Below are 23,643 nucleotides of genomic sequence, written 5' to 3' on the forward strand. Positions count from 1 at the left end.
CGAAGTTGCCGAAGATCAGGGGGTTGATATTCCGCCGTGGGGGCGCAATGAGGGTTGGTACTTCGATTTTAGGGAAAGCGCTCGTGGGCTAAGTTTATTTGATGGTAGATGCATCGGTTTATGCCGGTTTTCGGTCAATTCCGAGTTTAATCTTTGGTGTATCTTATTTCACCCAACCCCTTTTCAGAAAAATAAGAGACACAGATGTCTAATGACTTCCTTACTCTCAAAGAATGATTATATTTCGGCTGCATTGATAAAATACGTTGAAATCGCAGAGGGACCTAACTCAATAATTACCCGAAATGAAAGAACAAACCATTCTATTCAATATTTTGTTGGTTTGTTCCAATTTTAAAGTAGAAATATTATCTATCTGCTGTCGTCTGTTCATTAGAAGTATTACGACTCATGTGAAGATAAGCAGTCGATTAGTGAAATATTAGACAGTAGGAGGATATAATCTTGGGAATATCCATTTAAGACGCCCCCTACTAACGCCCCTTGAAATAAGGTCAATACGTAACTACAGTATTTGAGACAACAACACCCAAAAATAACATATAAGATTACAAGCTTACTTTTTCTGATTTCTTGGAAATTCAGCATTAACCCTTATCAAGACGACTCGAAAATAGAAAATTCACATTTATTTCTTTCAATTTCAGACTAAATAAATGGAATCTAAATCAAGACTTCTCATCCTTCCTACAAGATAAAGGTAAGTTGCACTCTTTATTGAAGTTTTCTCCGAAACTATCCTAGCATATCCAAAACCTCAAAAATTCGATGGATTGTGTGGCTCTCTACGAAATTTCTGATACGCGTCATTCTCTTCTGAAGATAAAAAAATCGCAAATGCCTCGCGTTGAATGTGGGTCGACATTCGCCAATAGCTGATAAGAAGTTTATTCAAGATACCAGGCGTTTTCCTGAATATCTCCTAATCGCAAGTTTACGTAGGAAGAAATTCGATAAGGTCTGCAAGAAAGTCAACCTAGCGATAAGTATGTCATCTGAAAGGAAACGGAAGGACTTATCACTGTCTGATTGTTCGATGGCTTTTGAATGTGTAGGGTCCAATAAAAAATAGTTTGAGGATCAGGGGATACGATGGAAATTGTCTGGGGTTAGAAATTTGAGAAAACACCAATTTTCCATTTTTTCACCTTCACATAACATTTTTCGAGTTCACGACAGTAATAGCAGATAAGAAATCATGACTAACAGAGACTATATCCTCATCGTTCAGAGAATGGTTTTTTATAGATATTTCATGGCGAAACTGAGGTAGAACTTGAGTATTATACTTATACGTCCATCGTTTGTGAGAAGTCATTTTGTTGGCCAAATAGACCTTTCACATAAGGGCGCACAGGGTAAAAGGTGCCTCAAAATCCAGAGATTGAAATCAGTTTCAGAAGTCCAGCTTCTAAACTTGAGGTCATTTCATGGCCGAAGAAGGCCCTGATCTTTTAAAAATCACCCAGATAATAAAATCGTTCATACTATTGCAAGATTTAAAACATCTAACGACTTCAAGTTATGACAAATCCATATGCATGATTCATAAATAATTAGAACAATCCAGAATATTACTATTAACTAAAAAACCGCTTGAGGATAGTTCCTGTCGTCCGACATAAATTTCCATTTGTCCAACAGAGAATCAAGAGCATTATAAGAATTGCTAATGTGCATGAACATAAAAAAAATAATAGTTCCGTATATGGAGCCCGAGATGAAAAGATAAAAGAGGCAGGAGGGACTTAATATCATGTCATCATGAAATGGAATTTAAATCTGAGGTAAGAGATGTAAATTTCCTGTTGCGCGGACAGGATACACGCTAGGATGGAGGCATTATTGTCCAGGATATTGTAAGTGGGACTTAAAAAATTGTTTGTTTCGAATAGGAGCCATCGGACAATGGCAAGAAATCGCAAATTATAAACAGGAAAGAGATGCTGCGGCCCCGTCCGTCATTGTTATCTCGGAGAGCACAGCGCGGCGGTCTGATTTCGAATTGTTGGCTAATCTTTTTAATGGGATTCGCTCATTATCGTGGACATGTTTTATGCATCGCAACAGGATATCTCAGCAGTTAATCAGGAGACTTGCGGATGGATGTTCATTTGGTGCACTGAGATCTGCAGACGACATACATTTACACGAATCAACAACAAAACTAGAAAATACATAGGTACTTTTGAAAAATTTCCTGTAAAATTTAGCTTCGATGACAGCAAGCATCCCATTTTCAAATACTGAAAAAATAAACACAGAAATGTGGAGGAAACGCGTTGCAAACGCTAGTATATTTACAGGGTTTCTTTGTTTCTTTGACTCGTAAAAAATATTTCATCTTGAGATCAAAAGAAACTTTTTCACTTTAACATTCTTTCCGAATCGGCTCGGTTTAAAAGATTTTGAAAAACCATAAAAAAAATTTATTTTTAGTTTTATCTCACAAACGGTTTTATCGAAGAAAATTAATTTCGGAATATATGGTATAACTACCAGTTTTCTCATTAAGACCATAACGTACCATAAAAATACCAAAAGTTCAAAGAACCCAACTCTGAAACTAAGTTGGATGCTAGATCTAATGAATACTTGAACGTTCTGTAAAGAAAAAGTATTCTTCATATTTTCTCGTATAATGCACCGTTTTCGAGTAATTTGATGTTCAAAAATGAAAAATATCTGTGATATAAGAAAAATTGGATACTTTGTCTGGATGCAACCCTTTTTGAAAGATCCACAGATGTGTAGTGTCACAGATTTTTCAAGTTATTCTGAGGGTAATTTTGTTTTGCCAGGGGTGGCATTGCACATTATGAAAACTTAAAAGGACTTTATCTTTTTATCAGCGACGAATCAGAAAAAATGGTATAGGAAAAAGGTCTTTCTTTTGACCTCAAGAAACTCTTTTGAAATATTTGTACGAGTCAAAGACTCACCCTGTATATGGTTGGAAGAAAGGAAAAATGTCGTTGGGAAATACGTTCCATCTTGGTTTCCTACTGACATTCATTTGTAATAAAAATTCTGAGGAACTATAATGTTGTAATTTCATTTCAGAATTAATAATTTTGTGGAGATATGAATGCTGGAATTGATTCCAAAATACTACCAGAAATATACCGTAAATTATAGAATTACCTATCGCTGACATTGTGTCATCATGAATATTTTACAGAATCTAAAATAAACCACTACATACTCTCTGATCATCTGAAGATCAAAGTTTTCTTTTTTGTATGAATGAAATAGCATCGGCCATTCCTCTTATTTATTTTTTTATTGGGAACCAACGCAATGCAACGCAGTTCACTGAGTCTAGAAGGCACTTACTCCAAAACCAAAGCCAGTTTGAACACCCTAGCCCAGTGATGGCTCTAAACCATTACATGGTTGCATGATATCATGATTATCAGAGTAGATCGCACTTCAAATCCTGCTCCCTTATTGATAAACATCTTTCCCTGAGTATATGGGCACTTGATGTCTTATCTTGATCTCTTTACTCAAAGAAGATAGAGGAATCTCTTGCAAATTCTATGACGAAACCCTTCGGCCCTCAAGACAATTGGAAGCCTCTCTAGCTCGCTACATCGAGTATCTGAGCTGTCATCTGTCATCGTTGGTTCTGACTTTTGCAGGTAGTGAATCAAGTACCTGATAGTCATCTTGAAGGTTTGTTCGTTCCAGTCAACAAACTCATTTCTATTTTTCAGACATGCTGAGAAAAACCCACATTTTCAAGTGGGGGTGACTTCACTTGAAAAATATATAATATGGTGCCAAATCAAGAGCTTATTCTCTTGGTGGACACCTCATCCATATAGACATCGATTGGACGTCCAAAGCTCTCTGAGAATCGAATCATTTCATTGTCTCCAATAATGGACCGGATTTATAGTTGCTGGCTGTAAGGTTTATAACCTTTCACTATGAAACATGGCCGAACGTCGATATTTCTCTCGCTTCCGATGTCGCCTCATCCGCCTCCATCGCTGGACCCAGATACGTGTGCTTTGATCACCTTTTCGCGTTATAAAAGTTGATTTCTGCGCCCGATAGCCAGGATCGTACTTGACCTGTGAACGCTCAGTTTTTGTCTCACAAAGAATCAATTCATACAGAAACTTCTGGGAGAGTGGTCCCAAAATATGACCGATTAATCCGGAGAATTATATAATATAAATGTGGCTTTCCATCCCAGTGAAAAGCTGCTCTTAATTGACACCATCAGTATGTCCTTTAGATCTTTATGGAGTATGTTCATTATATTGTAGCAAAGAAGATTTACTCTCCACCAAAAAGAGGCATTTAATAAGATCTTTCATGAAAAATTGAAGGCTACCTAACTATAAAAAAGCCAGTGGAGGTTACAGGATTGATTATATATTTGAAATTCTATGAGATGTTGGTTGATATAATATATTTGTAATAAGAGCTATATGTTTGAAATGGGAAGTACTTTGAAACTTATTCATATTTGAATGGGGAAATAAAATTATCTTCAATATTCACAAAAATATTTCCCTCAACTTCTCAAAGAGCTACTCTTTTAGTGATAAATCTCATAGAGTTCGGTATTGACAATTTCTTAACTGAACCCATATTTTCGGGAACTTACAGATGAATTTTTTAATTGATTCTGTCTTAGAGACAGGGAGTGAAAACCCTAAAACATTTCAGAACTTTTTGATCAAAATGAATTGAATTGTTACCGGAGATCCTTGATCCGTCTCTGGCCGTTCACAGGCGTCCACTGGGCGGTCAGAGCTCCGTCCGTTCAGACTGATCCTTATTTTTTATTATTTTTTTCAACCTGATACAATCGTTTGCTATTATTCGTGTAATGAACGGAAAGCGTGACCGTATTTTCTGATTCGTCCTCTGCTCACCTCGTCGAAGCCAATGAAACTCTACCGGATGTTCAAAGGTGTGTTCAGCAATGTCTTCCCTTCCACTCCGACGTACAGGTTGGAGACTGGGGAAAATTTCTCAAGATATTTAATCCTGGAGGGAACTCCGCGTAGAAAGGAATGGGTGGAATAAGAACAAGAATCTTCCCATCTTTACTCGGTTATTATTGATTCAACTTAGAGCATCAGTTTGGAAGTTTGTCTATCGTTTCATTTATTTATTCTTCCCAAAAATGATGGGAAGAACATCAAAGTCCAATTGAAAATGAAAAAATTCTCTGGTTTTTGGCTGCTCCAATGAGAGTTGACATATTCATAAAGATGAAAATAAGTTTCATCAGAAAAAAACTGATACAGATATCAATGAATTGGTTGAGAAACCATTGGCAGAATGCTATATGCTGCGAGGGTAATCAACATTTTCAATTTTTTGATTGACCGGGAGGGTCCTTCAATCAGGTCCAGTCTTCCAAGTGATGATTCTTCTGTTCTTCAGTTGTTCGAGGAACGCTAAAGCACCCTTATGTTGGGGAATCATCTCCCATAGATATATCAGTGAAAATAGGAAAAAACGAGAAAGGAATTCGAGGGCTATCTAACATTTCGTTGACATACAACAGAAACACAGAACGCTTACTTAACAGTCATCTTGGAAAATGTTACAGCAAAAGACAGGAATTACATTCAGACACAGAATATCGAACTTTTTGAACGCAAGTTATTTCTTGGCACTTGGACCTTTTGGACAAAATTTCAAATACGATTCCAATAGAGCATGATGAACAATACATGGTGAGTCTTTTACTAGTACAAATATTTCAACGGTATATTCTTGAGGTCAAAAGAAACACTTTTTTTCGTTTCAGCCTTCATTAAAAGATATAGCCATTTTAAGTTTTCATTATGGGCTGTGCCACCCCTGGAAAAACAAAATTACCTTCAGAATAACAGGCTAAATCTGTGACACTGCACATCTGTGGATCTTTTAAACAGAGTTGTATTCAGTCAAAGGTCCCAACTTTTCAAATTTCACAGATACTGTTTAATTTTTGAATATCAAATTACTCGAAAACGGCGCATTCTACGAGAAAATATAAGGAATACTTTTATTTTACAAAACGCTCAAATATTCATTAGATAGCACCCAACTTAGTTTCAAGAGTTGGGTTCTTTGAACGTTTGGTATTTTTATGGACGTATTGGTCATAATGAGAAAACTGGAAGACGTGGGTGATATCCCATGTTCGAAAAAGATTCATCGAATGAACAAAAAGCTATATTCCGAAATTCATTTCATTCAATGAAACCGTTTGTCAGATACAACTGAAAATGACATGTTTTATAATTTTTCGACAGCCTGTAAAGATACAGGCTAAAAGATTAAACCGAGCCGATTCGAAAAAAATGGTTAAGGAAAAAAGTATTTGTTCTGACTTCAAGAATCTACTGTTAAAATATTTGTACGAGTCAAAGACGCACCCTGTATAAACACCTGGAATTTCGAATTCTCCCACGAAATAATTATGTAACGCCACCTTCACAGCGTTCTTCCTAGTACTTTATTCTCCACTCTAACATCTTGATACAATCCGCAAACAAACAAGACATTCATCCACAAATCGAAAATCTTTTGGAAGAACCTCATACATCATCATCAGACCTTCCATTTGACATCTGGATCCAAATATGCCCCGAATAAAAATTGGCCGAACCTCTCAATGTGTGTGGCGTGATTCGATTTCTTCAAATTAACGTGCCTCTTCCAGCGTATCGAAGAATGGACCCAACAAAAGGTATCCATGTCCACTTCTTGATCGATACGATCGCAGATATTCGATATTCGCCTTATTTTCTCCATTGTGTAGTGACACTCATCGATTTAAAAAAGACATTTGGGGGTTGCGCATCTGCCCACGAATGCGGTTCTGAAAAATGGCACATATGCATATAATATCGTATTACGTATTATTTGCTGTTTGTTTGTCGTGATGACGATTTAGGTATCGGTTTGCGGTCAAGTGATCTCTTTGAGGTTGGTTTCTTGAAAATCCTTGTTGTTTGATGTTCATCGGTTGCGGCCTGCACCTTGGGGTCTTTGTAATTTCGTCCGCTGCATTTTTCAGAATAAAGATGCTGTTCTCTTTCAGCTTTCGCTAGGTTCGGTTCATCAGATGTTCATACTAGTTCTGTTCACTGAAAATTTTAAAATTTTTAAACACTTTGATACCGTAAACTGGGGATTTTTCTTATACTTTGACATATTTTGGGGCCAATCTGTTAACGTCTCTTGTATAAGAAGGAAACAGAGGATAATTCTAGGGTGTGTTTGTACAGGGTGTTTCTAAATTGGAAGTACAAACGTGGAGGAGAGATTCCTTAAGTAATTTCAAGAAAAAAAGGCTCCTAAACTTGGGATCGCAAACGTTTCGTTTTCGAGATACAGGATGTTAAAGTTTTCTTGTAGTTATACAATTTTTGTAATGATTATACGAGATGATCGAATCTTTATGAATCATTTCTACAGATCGGGAAAATGACTTCAAAAACTAATAATGAATTTATGCAAACAGCTGGATTTTTCATGAGAATTTGGATTCTTCTAAGGATTTCAAGAGAATGGATTTTTTCTCGAAATCGGTAGGAGATACAACAAAACTCCAAGAGATCATGAAGTTTAGTATAACAACAAGACTTCTTTTAAAATTTTTCCAAATTAACAGTGACTCACCAAAAAAAGTTCTGGAAAAACAGGGGAAAAAATATCACCTTGTAGAGTTGCTACCAGAATTGGCAAGACACATGTCGTAAACTCTCAATTGTAATATCTATGCCAAATTTCAGTTGAATATCTTGTGGAGTGTAGATACTACGAGAAAAATTCTCGACAAAGATTCAACAACCTGTATCTCGAAAACGAAACGTTTGCTATCCCATTTTTATGGGATATAAATTTTTTCAAACTACTTGAAGAAGCACTCTTCTTCATTTGTACTTTCAATACAGGAACACCCTGTTCAATTATTTTCCGTAAGTGTTTCGTATTCCGCTGTGCAAAATTTGTTGTCTACTGAGGGGATCTCGAAAACTATAGTAGCTAGAAGAAAACCGATGACACAATCTCGAACTCTTTTTTCGTGACTAATCCAAATCTGGAAACAGAATCGGTCTATCATTTTTAGATTTCGACTTATAAATAAAAATTAAAATTTTGATCCGAAAAGTTCTCATAACTTTTTTGTCAAAGATCTGAAACTTGAACCTTCTTTGGCATTTAAATACGTAGAATATCAAATTCATTAAGAGTTGGCATTTAAAAAAAAATGCCACCTCTTTGGCAGTTCACCTAATGATACGAAAAAAAAAATTTTGAGATCATCATTGGATTCTATGTAAAGAAATGCCTGTAGAAGGTTCAAATTTCAGATTTGGTACTTCAAAGACAAAAAAGTTATGAGAACTTTACGAAATTGTCAAACTCAAAAACTAAGTATCGAAGGAGGCTGCGGTTTTCACCATTCTTTGTTTCTCTGAAAATGAGCTCGGATATGTGTCATCCGTTTTCTTTTGGCTGCTATAGTTCTCGGGATCCTCTCAGTAGACAACGAATTTTTTCCACCCTGTATTGTGCCTCTCATATTTAAAAAGAAAATAGGCAAATATCGTTAGAAACAGTGCAAACAGAAACAAGTGTCAAGAAAACATGCAAAGGGCTATAAGTAAACTGATTATCGCAGAAAACAGCAAAGCAAACTTTCCCATAAATAAAATTTATTTTTCGAAAAATTTACAATGTGGAACAAGGAAATATTATCATCATCATCAAATTTTCTGAAATTTATTTTTGTAATCTTTAAAAATGCAATGATGCGTTCCGGAATTCAACCCATTTAATTTAACTTCAAAAATAGTTCCTGTAATCCACGGAACAGCATCCAATTCCTCATCTAAACTGTACCTGTAGCAGCCAAAATTCGACAAACCAAACCACCCAATCTCTTCCGCAGAGGTTGACAAATGAGAAGTTGGCGCACCTGGACTATGAACTCTCCGACTCTCCGAGAAAAAAATAGAAAATTAATACTCGTAAAGTATGTCATCGATGTGATTATCCGTTTGTTTATAAGAAACGCTTTAAAGTGGTCGCAAGGGGTGAGGCGGCACACATCTGCCATCTAGCACAGGGCAACCCTCGAAAAGACATTACCACCTGGCTGCTGGCCACGGTAGGCAAACATGGCACAGATGTCTGTCGGTGGTCTTCGGGCATATGCCACCACTAATGTGACTTCTTATCATTCACCTATGCAGTACGAGTCAATTTGCGGGCTTGCAATGGTGGAAATAGCACGATTGAGTGAATTTTCAGTTGGAAGTCGTTTTGAAAAAGAAGATTATGACTAATGACTCAATGATAGGTCGTCAGTTGTTCAACTAGTTTACTAGGAAGTGAGAAGGTTCAATACTGGTGAAGAACCATGACTAGAAATGTGGTAAAACCCAGTCGATGAATTCTACTCACTGGAATCCATTCGACTCCACTCAGCGGGCTAAAAAAATACTAGAATTTGTTCGTGTCTACCTGCAGATGCAGAAAATAGGCGTTCCATTTGGAACTCCAAACCTGCACCCGGTATAATAATTCCAACACTTCGAACGCAAATTAACATAATAATCAATTAGTAACATTGCACTGATTTCAAAGCTAATTAATGCCGATAATTAATTCATTGATGAGGTTATGGCTGTGTATATTACAGCGGTTGTAATCAAGGTCAATTTCCATCAAATTGGTTCTTGTCTTTCGGACGTTCTCTGGGGATTTTGGGATTTGGATTGAACAGGTGTGAATGGAGTGATCTCTGTAGGATGGATTCGGGAAGATTTGGACATTACGTTGTCAATGTAATTGGGGATGGTTAGATTTGATAATTGAATGAGGAGTGATCCTTTGAGGTACCCCTTTTCAAATCGTAACCTAAACTACATAAAAAATTTTGAAGTTTATAGCTTAAAACCTTTCGTTTCCAAGTAGAATGTACCTACCAAAAAATTATCAGAAAATTTAGAAGAAGCATTGAATACTCCTCAAATTTATTCCCTATTCAGTTAGCACTTTCTTCGATCCCATCTGGCAGTACAAAGATAATGGAGACAACAAAAGGAAATGATAATAGAATTATCACATGTCCCGAAATAAACTTTATATTTTTCCTATTTGGTATGCATGCAATCACGTCATTCCTATTTATGAATGAATTTGCTGGTTTTAGGAATAAACAAGTCGAAATGGACAGATATTGTACGTAAATAAATCTAGGAGTATCCATGTGAATAAAATTACTAATAAGTGTACATTCACCGACTGCGGCAGTGACATATATAAGTTTTTATAGACCATCAACTGAAAATTAAATTGGAAGTTACTGGTACTTTTATAGTGCGTTAAAAATGAATTGGAACAAACTTCAACGGAGGGGCATTATCGTGCCAGTTAAATTCATGAACTCGGGTTTGTTTAGGGGCTGATTTATTAATGATGTTATAGTTATGAAGTGTATCATTTGTATTCGACACTCAAGTTTTCAAATGAGCTAGGCTACCTCTGGAAACATGACACTGAAGTTTTTGCAAGCATTAAATATACCATTTCAGCCTTGGAAATAAGCTACTTTATTTCAGAAACAACCATAAACGCACTTTTTTCATCTCATTTAGTGAACGAGTTACCGCAATTTCGTTGGCGTATTATACGTTTGTTTTCTATTTAATTTTCGATAATAGTTACCAATTCAACGTACTGTGTTCTTTGAATTGTGGTATTTTTATTATGATGAAAATGGTAGATCTTGGTGGAATATTGTGTTCGGAGAAGATTCATCACATCGATGAGAAACTATATTCCTAAAAATCGCTTCTGAGCTATAACTGAAAATTAATTTTTTTTATGTATAAGTCGTAGGATAAGTAGGTATGGATTCAATTAAATATCTCTGAAACGAAAAAGGTATTATTTATGACATTTTGAGAGGGTGTACAATGACATATAACGTATTTGATGAGATATTTTTGGTACTGCTCTACTTCAACTTTCATCGTACCTCCACCATTTACATCATTTAGATATATTTCGGATTGCTACATAATGAGTCTAGCTGGAATAACTTGGAAGAAAGGCTACGAATCGATAGAAAAAAAATATTAAAATCACAAGGTATATCCCGAGAAAAGATATACCAGGTGGCCCACCCCAGACGCGGCGCTCATTTTGAGGGAGTAAATGAAGATATTTTGAAAATCTTTTCTTGAGGTGTGTGTAGGGTGCAACACAATTTAAAATTATTGTCATATATACAGGGTCTTCTAAAACAAAGATGTAGGCCAAAGTTACACTTTTTCAAATGTAGCACCCTGTATTTGACCTCAAAAATGGAATGACGAGCTCAAATTATGATGATATTCTTCAGATCACTTTATACCTTAAAAAAACCATTTACGAAATAGTGGCGAAAATGGTTTACTAGTTTTGAATTAAAAATCGGAAATTTCTCAGAAACTATCAGGTTTAGATGCAGGAAAATTTTATGAAGATAGTTTTGAAATTAATTCTCACGTTCAACGAGGTATAAAAATACCGGGTGTGCCAACTGCCATTTGAAATAAGAAAGTTTTCGACGATTATTTGTAGTTGATATTTGAGAATTAATTATGATCACTCCGTATATTAAAGTGTTGAAATTTTCTTTTATATGTAGGAGTAGCCAACTTGTCTACTCGAAAAAATTTTGTCTGTATCGCTGGCGTAACTAGTTTCTTCATTAATTGCTGTTTGAAAAAACTCCATATTTTGGATTTTTCGCCATTATCTCGTAAAGGGTGCTTCTGAGCTTTAAAGTAATCGGAAGAAACTCATCATAATTTGAGCTACGGATTCCATTTTTGAGGTCAAATATAGGGTGTTACATTTGAAAAAGTGTAACTTTGGTCAATATCTTTGTTTTCGAACACCCTGTATATATGACAATAATTTTAAATTGTGCTTTTGAACATCCTTCACACACCACAAGAAAAGGTTTTCCGAATATCTTCCTTTACTCCTTCAAAATGAGCACCGCGTCATGGGTGGGAGGGTGGTACACCCGGTATATAAAGAAATTGAAGCGAATTAACTCTTTTACTTGTCCAATACCCATGAGTGATATCCCCACTGTTTTTTCCTTTTCTGAAGCAGCGATTTTCGGTATATTCCTTCGCATTTACCTAGAACAACAGGTCCTGTCGTGTCGTGGTATAAATGAAAAAAAATTCCAACATCTCGTAACCTGGAGCGTCCCGGAGAAAAATGGATCGCGAGAATGATTCACGGAGACAATTCCACCTATATTTTTTCTGGCAGCTGGCTAATTACGCCCGCAATCGGAAACTTCCTCATCGGAAGAAGCATCACAGGAACAGGAATATCTCTCACGTTGTGACCAACGGCGTATATCCTGATGATATCACTGTCTTTTGGACCGCATCGCCAGCGGATATCCTCGCGGAGCAGCGGGCCTAGCTGCGTCCTTTGAAACGCAAATTGAAGATAGTGATTAACCATCTCCACTACTTCGGCTTTATTGTTGATGGGGAGCAGAGCCGCTGTTAATTAAAAATGTTGGAAGGTACTTGTGTAAAATGTCCTCGTTATGTTGCTGGAGTCGAGTGGGGACGCAGAACATCCCTTCAATTAGGTTATCTATTAGATGGGATCGGATTTTCACCTACTTTATCGAATTTGAGGCGAAATCGAGATTATAACCAAATATTTGCTCATTATTTTCATAATTTCGTGTCAAATTCTGACTTCAAACTCGAAATTTAAGTTAATTCTGAGGACGTGGTCATTTCTCGATGAACAAGAAGCTTTTATCAAACAATATACAAATTCATATACAGGGTGATTCCGGAAGAGACCGTCAGATTTTAAACTAGTTAAGGCAGCTTCGAAACAATGTTTGCTTTATGGCTGGAGACCTCTGTTGGGACTGATTTGTCCGATTTTACTTTCAACAATAATTTTGTTATAACTACAGTTGGGAAATATCGGTCCAAGGAACAAACACAAGAAACTATTCTTTCACGACGTTTCGGCACTTTATTGTGCCTTCTTCAGGCTAAAAAATGGAAAATTATGTTATAAACAGTGACATAGATAATATAAAAATATGATGGCATAATATTCATATAAATTACTAAAATTATCGATCCAATACATTGCAAATACAGAATAGAACATAAAAAAATATAAAAACACCGAAAACAACATTAAACACCAAAGCAGACTGAGCAAGACAACTGTATAGCAAGACAGGCCAAGGAAAAAAGGAAAAATACTCACTGTCAGAATATTAAAAAATTTCAATATTTTCATGTACAGAAAATCGTCATAAAAATGAAAATAAAACGGGAAAACGAGTTCTACCGGATCTAGGCATCGATGTATGTTTGCTTTTTGGGTCATGACACATCAAACGCAGAATTCAAATGAATGGAAGAAAAACGATCTACAAACACAACGGAAACACGAGAGACAACATGACACTTGCACAGTGGCGTAACGAAACGACCAAATATTTAACTGGGCTTTCAACATTTTGGAATCAAGTTGGAATATGCCACACTCAACGTACTAACGTCCGTACGTGCATTAACTGTGTTTGGGAACTTTTTTATATAAATCATCTCCTTAAAGCAACGTTTAAACCAGTTGTTCTCCCGACCCAAAATTTCAACGTTCTGAAAATCAAAATTGTGGTTGGATGATGAAGCATGAGCAGATAATGCTGTGGATTCTTTTTTATTCTTGCAATCCCTTTCATGTTGGGCAGATCTGTTGCCCAAATATTGCCCTGTTTGCCCGACATAACACACGCTACAATCCCCACAGTTGATCTTATAAACCACCCCAGAACATCTCTCCTTCGGATCCCTATCCTTAAGCTTTGAAAAAATAGACCGAACAGTTTTGTTGTAGTAATAAATAACACGATTTGTACTATCTTTCATTAATCGTTTGAGTTGTTCGGACAACCTCGGTACATAAATCAACTTACAGACTCTGACATTATTATGGGACTCGTCAACATTATTCAACGTGTGCGGTGGAGGTTCAACATTAGAAGAATAAAAAATTTTATGTATCAAACTTTTCGGGTAACCATTCCTCATCAGAAATAAAGTTTGCTCATCGAAATTTTTCTTGTGAAACAACTCGTCCGATAAATACTGAATTTTGTGCTTTATCGATTTTATTATCATAACTTTCTGAATTCTCGAGTGCGCTGAGTCATAATGTAAGACTCTACCTGATGATATCGGTTTTCTATAAATGTCAGTGATAATCTTGTTGCCCTCTCTAATTAGAAGAACATCCAGAAACGGGATTCGGTTATCACTCTCTAACTCATATGTAAATTGGAGGCTGCTATGGAAACTATTGAAAACTTGCAGGACTTGTGGAACCTTATCCTTTGGAATGGATAAAATAATGTCATCTACATAAAAAAACACAAACGGAATCAAGAAGTCAATCTTCGACAAAACAAACGATTTTGTTATAGCTCATTCAATTTGGATGAAATTTTCAGTGTAATTACCTACATTGAACAATTTCAATGCTTTTTTCGAATTAAGGGGTTGTTATTGTGATAATTTTGGATTAATCGTACAGGTCGAAAAATTGTCCTGTATAGGCAGGACAAAATTCGTTGTCTACTGAGGGGATCTCGAGAACTAAAAGAACCAGTAGAAACAGATGACACATTCCGATCTCTTTTTAGAGAAACAAAGAATGGTGAAAACCGTAGCTTCCTAGAATTCTTCGTTTCAGAGTTATTAGCAAAAAATGAGATATTAACGATTTTTGAAAAGTTCTCAAATTTTTTTGTTTCTGAAGTTACATATCTCAAACTTGAACCTTCTACAGACACTTTTTAAGTAGAATCCACTAACGAGCTCAAAATATGTTTTCATTTCGACTCATTAGACAAACTTTCGTTTTTTTTTTAATGCAAACCTTTATTGGATTTGTTATTTTGAATTATAAAAGTATTTTCTGTAGATTCTACGTATAAAAGTGCCTAAGAAGATTCAAGTTTTTAGAACTTCAAAAACAAAAATGTTATGAGAACTTTTCGAAATCGTCAAAATCTCATTTTTTGCTAATAACTCAAAAACGAAGAATAGTAAGAGGCTACGGTTTTCGGCATTCTTTGATCCTCTGAAAAAGAGCTCGGAAATGTTTCATCCATTTTTTGCTAATAACTCAAAAACGAAGAATAGTAAGAGGCTACGGTTTTCGGCATTCTTTGATCCTCTGAAAAAGAGCTCGGAAATGTTTCATCCATTTTCTTCTACAGCTCTTATAGTTCTCGAGATCCCCTCAGTAGACAACGATTTGGCCAACCCTGTAAATTGTGTTTTCGAAACTTCGGTGTTCGTTTCATATTCTGGTATAATTAGTCATTATTCCAGTGACTAATTTTTTTGCACACTCATTTGGTTTTCCGATAAAGAGTTTTCAAAAAAGAACAATATCGAAATTTCGCTCAAACTTAGTGGGAATATTCTGAACAAGGTTGTAAGCTGTATCATCAAAGGAAGCAAGATTTGAAGCTGTTCCTAAGTTCTGAAATGGTTTCATCAAATTACAAAGACGGAAAACTACTTCATATGTAGATAAACCAGAAAAATCTACATAAATGAAAACATGCAAGCCTTGAAGAGCAAAACTTATGATTAACACAATATTCACATTGAAATTTCGAAATGATTTCCTTTTTTCAATACGTATTTGCGCTGTTTTGACAAAATTTCTAATAGAACCTCGTATGAGATTTGAATTCGGCTTCAAAATAATGCATTCCTCGAAAATTCTTTCAATACAATGTTCTCTACTCCTAAATCACCCTGTAGAGTCTCAGTAGAGGCTCCTAGCCATAAACCACACATTGATTCGAAATCGTCTTGACTAGTATAAACTTCTCCTGAAACCTGACGTTCTCCTCCGGTATCACCCTGTATACTGAGAGTACATGTATGGTTACATTGATATTTGATATTATTGATATATTTATCATGAAAAGAACAAGAATTGACGTGCAAAACCAATGAACTCGTAATGAATAATATAGAATGGTTCAATGAGAAATATGGTTTCGTATCTGCAGCTAATATTTCTCTGCGAAGTTACTCATTTCCTTGAAATATCATCGAATATCGCAAGCTGCATCTTCCACGCTTCCACAGCTGCATCCCCCCGTCCACAACCCCGCAGATCTACCCGGAAAAGTTCCACTCTCCTTACCCGGACCCAAAAACCGGATTGATTAAGAGAATGACGCGAACTGCGAAAGGTACTTCAGTCCGTATTCCCGCATCCAGCGAACTTTCCAGAGAACCCAGGGAGAGTCTAAATTGAATTTGTTCAAGACTCCAATTGCTTCCTTAACTCGACCCATAATTGTATCCTATCGCGGAAATGATTAATCCGATTCAATGGATAACAATTCAAAACTCTCTTATCGGGCAATTTATCGTCAATCGGACATCGTTTAATTAAGGACCGGCCGAAGTTTAAGATTTGTTTCGCCTGTTTGGGACCTCAACGGACCTTTCTTGGGGTCCGTCGTCAATTGACGCGAATTAAACTTCGGTGCGTCGACTTTAGTGGGGTTGGAAGGGACCAGGAGGGGGTCTAGACGAAAAAAAATACTGGAAAGTTCTCCAGACACAGTTGATATACGTGAATTCTTCATTGATCAGACAAATGGTTTAATTTGTCATTAAACTCCAAATGCAGGACTTAAAGACATCTTCAAACTCCAAAAGTAAACGGAACTAGTAATTTTTTGAGACTTCCCCAACTCCAACCGATTAAAAATAACTAAAATTATCACTGATTTTTGATTGACGATTTAATAGGTCAGCCTCTGTATATATTTGAAGCAAAACATTGAAGGGGCTTTTACAATCTCAAGAAAGATCATGGGGACAAAAATTATTCACAGGTTTTGCCTGAAGAGAGACGAAACTCTCTCGAATATCCGGCAGTTACAGTCAGGCCTCAAGCATAGTCTAGAGGAACACAGGAACCACTCTCCTTGTAACATAATGTCTTTTTTCAAAAAGACGGAACTTCAGGAGGAGGTATAGCTCTATGAGCTTGTTTATGTACCTACTGCAAGCACAATCTGTTACTGTGTCTTAGCTTTTTTTGTATCAAACTGTTTTTATTTCATCTTCTTAACGTTTGCAACCTCAGCAACGCCAGAGCTCTGACATATCACATTCTTCACTTAGAACGTGGTAAAATTTTTTTACGATTCACCCACTGCCTTGGATGTTTGTTTACCACCTTCCCCTGCGTAATTACGGGGTACGATCCCCGTATAGAATATTAGATCCATATCAATCATGTGTGTGTCTACGCCATACCTGGAAATAAACACAAGAAATGTACACGATGGAAAATGTCCGGTAATCCCAGGTTCATGAAAAAAAGCTCTTTGTGAAGGCCTGCTAATGACGGTATGTCTCTGACACTAGGTAAACGATACCGCCGTCCGGTTATGATAAATCAGTCGCCTCAGACTTGCACGCGAACGTCAAAAAGCTAAAAAATTCTTCCGTGTTCTAACCCAATGATTTTCTAAATAACTGAAACAATTATAATGACATTAAAGCGGTTGCTTCGCGGATAAGCGATGTACTCCGGTGTAGGGGTGGCAAATGCAAGGGTTGATCGACGTCGATTGACGTAGGGGAGGAATCCAATCGCCAGGATGGAAGAGGTCTTCGAAAACATCAAGATAGAGTCGTGGAGTAAGGTCGAGGAATATTTTTAAGGAAGCATTGGAGGTATGAAGTTTATAGTTGGGCAAAAAATCGACGTTTATAGAACGAACACTCACACATTTTTGACACTCAGCCATCCGTCAATCTTTAATTGAGATCTGGACTTCTTGCTGGCCATTCCATTCGAGAGACTTCAACCTCTTCAAGGTACTCCTGAACGATGCGCGCACGATGGTGTCTGGCATTATCGTCCATAAAAATTAAATTTTCAAAAATGTATGGGGTAAATGGCACTACATGCTCTTCAAGAATGTTCCTTATATACTTATCAGCATTCATAGCTCCATTATCAACGACCACTAGGTCTGTGCGAGCAGTCGAAGATATTCCACCCCATACCATAATCGATCCTCCCCCGAAACCAGTAGTATTCAGGAAATTGCACTGAGCATATCTTTCATGTGGACGTCTGTATACAAGGGAACGTCGATCACAATGGTAGAGGCAGAATCTAGACTCATCTGTGAAGAGAACTCTTTCCCAATCGGCCTCTTCCCAATGGATATGCTCTCTCGCAAAATCCAAACGCCCTTCGCTGGGCTGGGGTAAGAGCTGGGCCTCTTGCCACGACACGAGGCCTTAAATCATGTTCTCTGAGGCGATTTCTTATTGTCTGAGTGCTAATTTGCACCTCATGAGTTTGCTCAAGCTGAATTTGAAGGAGGCGATCGGTTGCAAACCGTTGTCCCAACGAAGAAACTCTCAAGTAACGTTCTTGAATGGCAGTTGTTACCCGTGGTCTACCATGTCCTGGTCTTCGGACATTCATACCTGTCTCCCTGAATCGCTGCAACATTCTGGACACACATGTATGGGAAACTCCAAACCTTGCTGCAATTCTTGGTTTTGTCCACCCATCTTCTCGCAAAACTACCGCTTGGGCACATTCCTCTTGGGTCAAATTGCGTGTTTCGCGTTGCACAGCGATCGAGTGTAGAAAATCAAACGAAATAAAAACTATTGATCACTAGAATTGATCGAGAACAACTGATTTCAGAATGGAGCCAATACATTCAAAATCTGATAATATCATCTTTTTTTATTCCTGCTGGGAAAAAACATCTGTATCGAAGAAAACCGTTGAAAGTGGATAACATATGCATGCATAATTCTGATAAAAATAATTATCATTGAGAATTTCCATAATGTGCGTTATTTTTTTTGCGCAGTGTACTACCAAATAAATTAGTGTCGATGTATCGACAAGGAACATCGAGCTTGAAAAACTTTTGGCATCCCTGCCTCGGATTCCGATTTTTGAGGTCGCTTCAGCACCCAGAGGGCGGGCTGGGTCGCAAACCGCATTAAATAAGTCACGCTTTTTCCGTGAAACTTGTCACGAAACGATATGGAATCAATTATTAATAATGAAAACGGACGCAGCGATGGGCTGACAGAGATTACAGGGTCTCGCGTGATAATTAAAGCTAAAATGTGTGTGGAAATTCGCTGGGGGCAGCAGTGTCCTATCCAATTTGCCGCTCAATCCGTTAATGAGGTGCGAATACTAGGTTGGAGAGGTCTGTGACGTCGCTTCGGATCTTTCTGGTTGTGGGATGGGAGAGATCGAAACGGTACTGTCCTCATCTGGTCCATCTGACTAAGACACGAAGGTTGAAATTCATGCGTTTGATGGATATACTAAGAAAGGAAAATCTAGATCAGAAAATCTTGGAGACATCCCAAAAACGGAATCTACTGTGACTGAAAAACCTGGATAATGTCTTACAACTGGTGGTTGATCTTGCACGAAAGCTGGCTTTGACATCGGGTACCTTTTCTTAGCCAACTGTTTGGCTAGCTCCAGGATATTAATGGTTGTCTGGATTCGGAAGATACGAGGATGTATTGATATCTAGTTGGCCTAGACCAGTTCCATGAATAAAAAAAATCTTGCGTTACCATAGCAACGAAAAACAACTCATTAGAAGTATCAAGTGTGAAGTTTGAGGTCAAAAAGTAAACCAGAGTTGCGCAATATATTAAAAGAATATGTCCACCGAAATTGTGAAAATCGAAAAATTGGAGTATCGAGCCATCATCAAGTACCTGTATTTAAAAGGGTTAAGAGATAAGCAGATTTATGAAGATATGCTTAATACCCTTGGTGATCAATGTCCTTCGTATGCGACCGTGAAAAATTGTATTGCAAGCTTCAAAAGAGGTAAATTTTCCATTGAAGATGATGACCGATCGGAAAGGTCAGTTTCTGTGTCAGTCCCCGAAAATATCGATGAAGTTCATGACATGATTTTATCAGACCGTCGAATTGAGCTAAAACGTATATCTGAAGCACTGAATATTTCATACGAACGCGTTCATCATATAGTTCACGTCAATTTGGACATGAGAAAAATTGTTGCAAAATTGATCCCCAAATGTTTGGATGTTGACCAAGAGCATGGAAGGGTAGAAGCATCGCGTTCGATCTGTGCTCGATTTGAAAACAATGTAGACTTCTTGAACCAAATTGTTACTATGGATGAGACTTGGGTACATTTCTACGACCCAGAAACAAAGCAACAATCGATGTATTGGCAACACTCTGGTTCTCCAAGATATAAGAAGTTTCGTGTCCAAAAATCTGTTGGAAAAGTTTTTGCTTCAGTTTTTTGGGATTGCCATGAAGTAATCGTAATTGATTTTTTGGATAAGGGTAGATCAATAACCGGAGATTACTATTCGACATCACTGACCACTCTACGGGAATAAATTAAAGAGAAAAGACGCGGAAAGCTATCCGAAGGTGTTTTGTTTTTGCAGGACAACGCCTCTGCACACAAATCTCATGTTGACATGCAAAAAGCTCGTGATTTACGGTTTGAATTACTGGAACATCCCTCTTGTTCAACAGATTTGGCTCCATCCGACTATCATCTCTTTCCTCAACTGAAAAAAAGTTTAAAAGGTCGTAAATTTTCTTCCAAGGAGGAGGTAATAAAAGCTGCGGAGGTCTAGTTTGCAGAGCAAGAAGAACCATTTTTTTTGGAAGGTCTAGAGACGTTGCAGGTTCGCTGTAATAAGTGTATCCAATTAAAAGGAGAATATGTTACTTATCATATTCAGTATGTAACGTTTAGCCTCTTCACATTTGAAAAGGATGGTTCGGAAGTACATCAATGAAAAAATGGGCTCCTGATTGTCAGAGGCCAATAACGCATCATGTACAAAAGAGTAAAGAGGTTCAACTTGCCTTCGGAAAACGCCAATTGAAGAAAGATTCGACATACCAATATTTTCTCAATGGAAACATAAAAATAAAGCTCTTGAGACAATACGAGGTCGACTGAAGGTTCCCCAAAACGCACTACATACTTCCTTTCACATTTTTCCACACAGAATTTTCCTTCGCTCTTAGAAGCTCTCCCCATTCATTCCCCAGAAAAATCTGGGAGGTGGCGAACATTTCCGTTTCGCCATGCATCCATCCGAAAAAGAAAAGCTCATATGACGATGGTTCACGCAAGAATTTGTGCGCTATGGGAGAGACACGCAAGCGGAACCACGGGGGCATTGTAGCCGCTACTTAGCTACTTCCGTCAAGTAGCTCATTTCCGCCGCCTAACTTCCGTTGTTTTCTTAGTACACTACGGCGGAGGCGGTCGTCGCGGCGGCGACAGGTGTGACTTCATTTGTTCGTAAACGCTGGCGTGCCCTGGAACTACTTACTTCAAATAACCGGTGGTTACTGCGTTCACGGATAAGCCTCGAGTGTTCGCTAATGGTTTTTGGGCCACAAAAGGCTACTGTGATATTATAATTTGAATGCGTTGAAAAAAGATAGGGGTATTTTATCAAAGTTTCAAGGAGAAAGGAGGAAATTAAAAAGGAAAACCTGCTGAATTAGCACATCGTTGTTGCGTTTCTGTCAGAGCAAAGTTTGTTTCAGAAATACCTTTCGAAGAAGAGCTTGGAGTATGAGGATATAGGTAGTAAGCTAAATGAAGGAGCAGTTACCACGATTGCTCTAGCTAATCATCAAAAACCATAGTAATTCAGTATTCAGTGGCACCACAAAATATCATATACGCAGGGTGAATCTTTGACTCGTAAATATATATTAACAATATATTCTTGGGGTCAAAAGAATCACTTTTTTCCCTTACCATTTTTTCCGAATAGGCTCGGTTCGAAAGATACAGGATGTTGGAAAACCATAAAAAAATGTTAAGTTATTAATTAATTAATTAATTAATTAATATGTTAAGTCTTTCATTTAGTTGATGAATCTTTTTCGAATACAAGATATCACTCACGCCTTCCACTGTTCTCATTATGACCATTACGTACCATAAAAATACCAAAAATTTAAACAATCCAACCCTTGAAACTAAGTTGGACGTTATCTAATGAATATTTGAAAATTTTGTAAAATTAAAGTATTTTTCATATTTTCTCGTATAATGCGCCGTTTTGGAGTAATTTGATGATAAAAATTAAAAAGTATCTATGAAATTCGAAAGATTTGGGTATTTGGCTGAATACAACTCCGTTCAAGAAATGTGTATAGTGTCACAGATTGAGCTAGTTATTCTGAAGGTAATTTTGTTTTTCCAGGGGTGAAACAGCTCATTATGAAAACTTAAAATGGCTATATCTTTTTATCAGTTCCAAATCAAAAAAAGTGGTATAGGACAAAAGTGTTTCTTTTAACCTCGAAAATCAACTGTCAAAATATTTGTAAGAGTCAAAGACTCACCCTGTATAAAGGAAGAAGGACTGCGTCATACATAAATGGACTGTTACTTTCAAAAACGTTCTCCAAATAGTCTAAAGACCTAGATTATATGATTTTAATGCACGGTGAGTTTCTTAATCCTACAATTCATAAACTACACTTTACAATTGCGTCTTCAGGTGGGTGAAGATTAATCTTATCTTCACCTTCCTATTCAAACTAGGAACCATCATCCTCAACATCAAAATTATTTATAAACAGTTAAATTCATGCTACACTATACCCCTTTTAACGATTTTGTGCTATTTTCGGTGAGCATAAACGTGGTGACCGCGCGTGGAACTTCGTACTATTTTCACCCCTTTTCTGACGTCAATGATAAAAGATCAGGGAATATCATCGCGCATAACATGTTCGTAATTCCGTTCTGTCTTCGAAGACGGAGCTAATGGAATAATATCGATTTGGTAATTTGGTTTTCGTGCCCTTTAATGGAAGAAGTTTCTGTGTGGCACGTATGACGTTTATCATTACACGAAACGAACTGTTCTGTGAAGATATTATCAGGACTTCTTAATCGTCTTCGGGGATAATCAATAATTCACACAATACCGGACGGAAATAGATCCTAATCATCAGGGTAATTTACAACAATAAAACAACAATCTAAAAAATTGATAGAATGGGAATATTCAAACACTCAGTAGATCTAAAATTAATGAGCAGTCAAGGTAACAAAAAGTATATAAACACTTTAAAATCCAACCGTCATTATGAATAAAATATTGATCTTTTACTACACCACACTTCACACAATACACCGCCCAAAACGACTGAACGGTAATCTTTACACAAAGCACAAAAACGTCAATGGTACCTTGCCAAGTGACAAACAAGTTCATAAGGGGATGTCTTCAACCGCCAGAGCTCAAAGAAACCAAAAGGAACCACCTTATTCCATTCACAAGAAGTCCTTTTATGATTTTCTATAGAGTGAACCTGTTAACTCCAGGGAATTTACCAAGGTCGATGTATTTCCTAAAGATCCTCACAGGTAGGTTTGAGCTTTCGGAATCGGTGACGTCATAAGCTGCACTTTTGTGTAACCGCCTTTGAGTAGGTGGAAGTGGTTTGAAC

At 37.1% G+C, this 23,643-nt stretch overlaps 1 protein-coding gene across 5 annotated transcripts in view; it reads left to right on the top strand.

Moving 5' to 3' along the window:
* The first annotated feature begins 668 nt into the window (after positions 1-668).
* Positions 669-23,643, top strand: part of LOC123306778 (homeobox protein prospero) — an 87,404-nt gene continuing 64,429 nt past the window's right edge. For all 5 annotated transcript variants that reach the window (XM_044888916.1, XM_044888917.1, XM_044888918.1 and 2 more), the window contains exon 1: positions 669-721. The gene's annotated coding sequence lies outside the window, so the exon portion shown is untranslated. The remainder of the gene's footprint in view (positions 722-23,643) is intronic.

The sequence above is a fragment of the Coccinella septempunctata genome, chromosome 2 (genome assembly GCF_907165205.1).
Source record: "Coccinella septempunctata chromosome 2, icCocSept1.1, whole genome shotgun sequence".
NCBI lineage: Eukaryota > Metazoa > Arthropoda > Insecta > Coleoptera > Coccinellidae > Coccinella > Coccinella septempunctata.